Raw genomic sequence first — 6,289 nt, 5'->3', positions numbered from 1 at the left:
CTTCTGGCAAAGTGGCAAGGACCATTCGAGATCATGAAGAAACTTGGGCCCACCACATACCAGGTATCAACCCCAGGGCAGCCTCGGTCAAGTAGGGTACTGCATATAAATCTTCTGAAGGAGTGGGTGCAGCGACCTGAGAAGAAAGAGGTGATGCTCATTAGAGGAGTGCTGGAGGACGAAGAAGTGGATGAGCAATACTTACCTTCAGTTGGTGATTCAGTGGACCACGACCTCAGCCACCTCTCGGACGACAAGCAGCACCAGGTGAGAGAAATCTGTAATTCAGATGTATTCCAGGAGAATCCTGGGAGGACAAATATTGTTGAACACGATATTGTTGTTAAAGAAGGTGCTTCTGTGAGACGGCTTAGTTACAGGATTCCTGAACGCCTGCTAGCCTCATTGAGAAAGGAAATTGACCTGATGCTTTCCCTGGGAATCATTGAGACTTCAAAAAGTGAGTGGTGTAACCCAGTGGTTCTGGTGCCGAAGAAGGATGGCAGCATGAGATTCTGCATCGACTTCAGGTACCTGAATTCAGTTTCTCAGTTTGATTCCTATCCCACACCAAGAATTGATGAACTGCTGGAACGACTGGGGAAAGCAAAATACTTGACCACAATAGATCTCTGCAAGGGTTACTGGCAGGTTCCACTTGCTGAGCGATCCAGGGAGCTGACGGCCTTCAGGACGCCATGGGGGCTCTTCCAGTTCACAGTTCTGCCCTTTGGCCTGCATGGGGCTCCAGCTACCTTCCAGAGGCTCATGGACCAGGTACTGTGTGATTTTACTGACTTTGCTGCAGCATATTTAGATGACATTGTCATTTACAGTACCACCTGGGAGGAGCACTTGGAACATCTGCAGGCTGTCTTGGGTCGTCTCCACGCTGCCGGGCTGACTGTCAACCCATCAAAGTGTGTCTTTGCTGCTACAGAGACTGAATACTTGGGCCATGTCATCGGGAGTGGGGTGATACAGCCACAGGTCAATAAGATCCAGGCCATTGAGTCATGCCCTTTGCCACAGACAAGGAAGCAACTACGATCATTTCTGGGCATGGCAGGCTTCTATCACCGCTTTATACCACAGTTCTCAGCCAGGGCAGCTCTACTCACAGATCTGACTGGATCCCGGTGTCCCAACCAGATCCAGTGGACAGAGGAGGCGGAGGCAGCTTTCCATGATATCCGACAGTCATTGAGTAAGAAACCTGTTCTATACAGTCCAGACTTTGATGAATTTTTCATTCTGCAAACTGATGCTTCTGACAGGGGCCTGGGGGCTGTGCTGCTCCAGGGACCACCAGGCGACCGCCATCCAGTTGCCTACATCAGCCGGAAATTGTTCCCCCGAGAGGTCCGGTATTCAACGGTGGAAAAAGAGGCTCTGGCTATCAAGTGGGCCCTTGACTCCTTCCGGTACTACCTCCTTGGTAGAGAATTCATCCTGGAGACAGACCACAAAGCTCTTCAGTGGATGGAAAGGATGAAGGATACCAATGGGAGGATCACCCGGTGGTACCTGGCACTTCAACCATTCCGCTTCAACATCCAACACATCCCAGGCAAGGACAACATCACAGCTGACTACCTCTCTCGCAGTTCCAGCGAGAGTCCTGAAGGGGGGGAGTGTGTGATGGCCAAGGCCACACAAATGGACAGTTCAGGTTACCATGCTGGTGGGGGGTGGTTCCTCCTGGACGGGCAAAAGGTGTGGCACAGGAGTGGAACTTGTTAAATCCTGTGGCCAGCTCATCGGGCCATACCATCTGCAGCCGTGTCAGAGGGGGTTTTTGGGTTTAGTTTGTTTTTTCTGTGTATTAGTTTTAGTAGATACCATTGTTTTCCCCTTTTTGTGTTAGTTGGTTTGGCCAAGCCGGTATATATGTTCCCTCACATTTCATTTTGTTAGGTCAGTTTGTTCAGTTAACACAGTTTTGTTGCTGTCATTTTTGAGTATAGTTGTATTTTGTTGACCTCTTTTATAGACCTAATTATTAAGTTCTTGATTTATATTGTTTGGTATTATTTTTTTTGGGTAAATAAAAACCCTCTTTTCAGCAAATTTCTGTTCTCCTCATTGCCTCACTGCTTGGTCCCTGACAGTTATACTTATGGACACAGTAAATTCTGACCACGTACATCAATGGTTAATGTCATCTCTCTCTTCCACTGATCTATAAACATGAAATAATTAACATACATAACTTACAACATCTTGATTTTTTTTTTTTTTATTATTTTCATTTGCAGAGGTAAACATGTAAATGAGTGTTGATCTGTGTTTGTGCACTTGTTCTTAACTGGAAACAAACATGTTCCAGAGATGGAGAGACAAAACTCACAGGAACACACCACTCCGACCACCACACCACCATCGACCTGTGCCAGGTAAATAAGAACAGCCTACTCCCATGCATGATATGTGTCTCTTTTTTATTGTGTATTAGTGGTATATAAGCATGTAATGTACACTGTCTGTATTGTGCTTTTTTATATGCATCAATGGTGTAACATTTTTCTCTTCCTCTCACAAGGCTCTGACAAGATGTGAAGTTGGACACACGTCAATGAAGCAACAAGCAACATCAGCAGTCATCTTGAGCTGGAGTCAAACATGCTGTAAGTCAACTTTACAGTTCATAGATTGTGCATACCATTAGTATGAGCAATAGTTATAATGGGAAAACATTTAAAGGTTCAGTCACTGCTCCTTCTGTTTTGCTCTGACACTCAAGTGTTAAACAGAGATTTCTGTGATGTACATGTGCAAAACCACAGACTGTTATGGTATATGCCAACTGTCATATCCTTTTTTTATGTTTGTGTGCTTGTGTCCTTCATGAACAACAAACAGAAATCAAGGAGGGCTCCAGCAACATTTGACAGTGCTTTGCACAGCTAAGCCACACTGAGAGGCTACGATGAATACACCTGACAACTGCCTGACCTGTACCTCGTATGCGACTGTGTTTTTCTGTCAGTCATAAACACTGTAGTGTTACAGCATGACTCTGAAAACTGTTGATTTCCAGACAACAAATAACTGTGGGTTGTTTGTGTTGGCCGTCTACATCATCAGTCTTATAGTGTCCTCTCCTCTTGTCACATAACCAGAGCCACATGGACCGAGGGACAGGAACAGGTAGTGCAGCTATATGTCTTGACCAAACGTGAAGTAGGACACATGTCAACGAAGCAGTGCGGTACCGTCAGCAACACTTGAGTGTGCTTTGCACAGCTAAGCCACACTGAGAGGCTACGACAAATATACCTGACCTGTACCTGGTATGTGACTGTGTTTTTCTGTCAGTCATGAACACTATAGTGTTACACCATGACTCTGAAAACTGCTGATTTCCAGACATGGCGCTAAAGTTTCCTCTCCTCTCCTCTCCTCTCCTCTCCTCTCCTCCCAGGGACAGGAAAAGGCAGTGCAGCTATGTGCTTTTTACTCAACATTCATTGCTAATCTTCAGATGGACCCAGACCATCTGTAAGTATCCTATATAGCAGGGGTCCCTAACAGGCGGACCGCGGTCTGAGTCCTGACCCACACGCCGTCCTATATGGACCTGGACCTATAACCAATAAATTCTTAATAGATTTTAAATTTTGATGGGACGCTTCTATTTTAACTGGCGCAACTATTCTAGTCTTTCTGGCGCTGGTTTAGCTGATCAGGAGACGCACAGACCAACTGCAGAGAAGCCGCGTGTGGAGGAGACTGTTGTTAATGACTGAGTTTATTACAACAGTCAAAACTAACGTGATGGTTAATGACATCGACACCAACCAGATGCACTTATAAAATTAAACAACCGTATAAGGAGGCCTATACGTAAAACGGGAGAGTCTGTGTTTCTCTGTGAGAAACTTTGAGATCTTCTCACAGCAGAGTGAACAGGTGAGGGAGGGGAGGAGGGCACATTGATCTAATCAATCACTGATACCGTCGTCATCTCGGACTGATTAAAAAATAAAAATGCCAAAATTGGTGACAAATCAAACCTGGGTGTCCACACAAATAAAGTCTTTGTGTGAAACACTGCAGAGTGTAACATCATGCTGTTTACAGACAGTCTGCTGTCATTAGTTTGACAGAGAGACAGAGAGGGTCGTGTCTAGAAGGGAACCCTAGACCTGCGAAAGATTGTGTGAGTTTGATTATTTTAGTAGAAATAACGAACACAAATCTTGCGAGAATTGTGTAAATAAAGAGTTAGAGCTTCTAGACACGACCGAGAAAGGTGCGCAGCTCCAAAAATAGAAAATCATATTGTGGTGTCGATGTTTTTAATGTGGCGGGCTGCCATAAATAAAACACTATTCACTGAAACACTGATCACTGACCTGCTGTGATGGAAAAAAATACTCAGATTCTTTACTTAGGTATTTTTACATTGTGGTATTAGTGTTTTTACTGAATTACAATTTAAAAATTTTGCATGTTATTGTTTCCTTTTTTGAAAAATCAACATTTTTATTGCTGTTGTTGTAACTTTAATGGTATTCATATTGGTATTTTTGGATGACTAAATACAGACCTGCAAACTCATAAGAGGAGAAAAAGGTGGCATGTTGGAAAACCAGTCCCAAGTCACCTGGGGGTCTGGGAGCGTCCTGCTCCAGAAGAAAAATGTTGTGATTTTAACATGTGAACAAAACATTCTAGTGACTGTTTTAGTTAAAAGAGTTAGTTGCATCTTCTGTTTGTGGTTTCTGCAGACATTACTACCTTTACTTTTACCTTTGTACTTGGAAAAAGAGTAGAAAGTAAAGTAAAAACAGTAAAAGCAAATCTACAGTAAGTATTTTTACTTTAGTAATTTATAGTTGTTCATTTAATAGACCTGTCTTATCTTCTCTTTTGTATATTACCATTGTTCTTAAATAAAGCAAAAGTAATGTAATAGAAAAAAAATACAGACCACGCAATATTTCTTATCTGATTACTCAATTAATCGCCAGAATAATTGATAGATTATGCTTTAATTTTACTGGTCCGGCCCACTTGAGATCAAATTGGTCTGTGTGTGGCCCCTGAACTAAAAAGAGTTTGACACCCCCCTGATATGTTGATACCACTACTACACTACTTCAGTATATATCACTCTCATAACACAAGTTAGACATTATGATGTTCCGGACTTTTGCTTTAGGAAATTTTCTTTAACTGGACCTCTTTGAATTTTAGTTGAATACCCCTGCTATATAGGCTTGGTTTTTAGTAGAGTTAATACTTGTTTACAGTTAAATGTGTACTTGTTTTCCAAATCTATTTGTAATGATGTGCTTCATGTTTTTTCTGTTTGCCTCATTATAACATTTATAATGAAATTTTTCTTGTCTAGAGCCAACGCTGCGTTGAGAGAGTCTGAGAGTCCTGAACGGCCAGCCGAGATACGTCTTGTTTATCATCAAAGGAACCACTGACAATACTTCTGGTAATCATAGTTTGAATGTAGTAGTAGTTCTGTTAGAGCAGTGAAACTGAGTATTTTTATGTGTGTGGGAACCTGTAAATTTAGAAATGAGTTGATAAGAAATTCGGAGTAGAGACTCTGTTTAAGCATTTAAAAATCTAGATCAATTAGGACATGCTGGCTATGACTTTTCTCATTCATAACAGTCATTGTTTTTTAAATTCTTAAGCAACAGACAGTCAAATCTTGTACATAATTCAAACATTATTATATCATAAAGGTAGCTATTGAGTGTTCATCATTGCACTAAATTAATGTTACACTGCTTTATAAAAACATTTTTGTGTGTGTTTCTGTTGTTTCAGAATGGCTCGACCAAATAAGCAGTTTGTAGCAGAAGCAGAATTCAAACATTGTGATATTATAAAGGCAGCTATTGAGTGTGGGGTCAGCTTTCTAACAAACATTCAAATATTCTACATAATTCAAATATTATATTTACATGGCAGGTATTCAGTGTTGCGTCAGGTTTTTAAGTAATATTCAAATATTCTACATAATTCAAAAATTATATTTTCGAGGCAGCTATCAGTGTGGCATCAGCTTTTTAACAAAAATACAAATATCCTACCTAATTCAAATATTACCTTAAAAAGGCAGCTATTCAGTGTGGTGTCAGTCTTTCTACAAACATTCAAAAATTCCACGTAATTCAAACTTTATTATATTTTAAAGGTAGCTATTCAGTGTGGTGTCAGCCTTTCTAACTAATATTCAAATATTATACATAATTCACGTATTATTACATTATCATGGCAGCCATTCAGTGTGGCGTCAGGCACACACTGGACCTTGTGT

General features: G+C 41.3%; 1 long non-coding RNA gene across 1 annotated transcript; it reads left to right on the top strand.

The window, feature by feature from the left end:
* The first annotated feature begins 2,438 nt into the window (after nucleotides 1-2,438).
* LOC146304298 (uncharacterized) lies at nucleotides 2,439-5,406 on the top strand. Its single transcript, XR_014769448.1, has 4 exons — nucleotides 2,439-2,627; nucleotides 2,863-3,293; nucleotides 3,425-3,501; nucleotides 5,362-5,406. It is a non-coding gene; the product is annotated as an uncharacterized LOC146304298 (long non-coding RNA).
* The last annotated feature ends 883 nt before the right edge of the window (nucleotides 5,407-6,289 follow it).

The sequence above is a fragment of the Lutjanus erythropterus genome, unplaced genomic scaffold (assembly GCF_056507025.1).
Source record: "Lutjanus erythropterus isolate fLutEry1 unplaced genomic scaffold, fLutEry1.hap2 Scaffold_156, whole genome shotgun sequence".
NCBI lineage: Eukaryota > Metazoa > Chordata > Actinopteri > Lutjaniformes > Lutjanidae > Lutjanus > Lutjanus erythropterus.
This window is presented reverse-complemented; position numbering and strand designations above follow the sequence as displayed.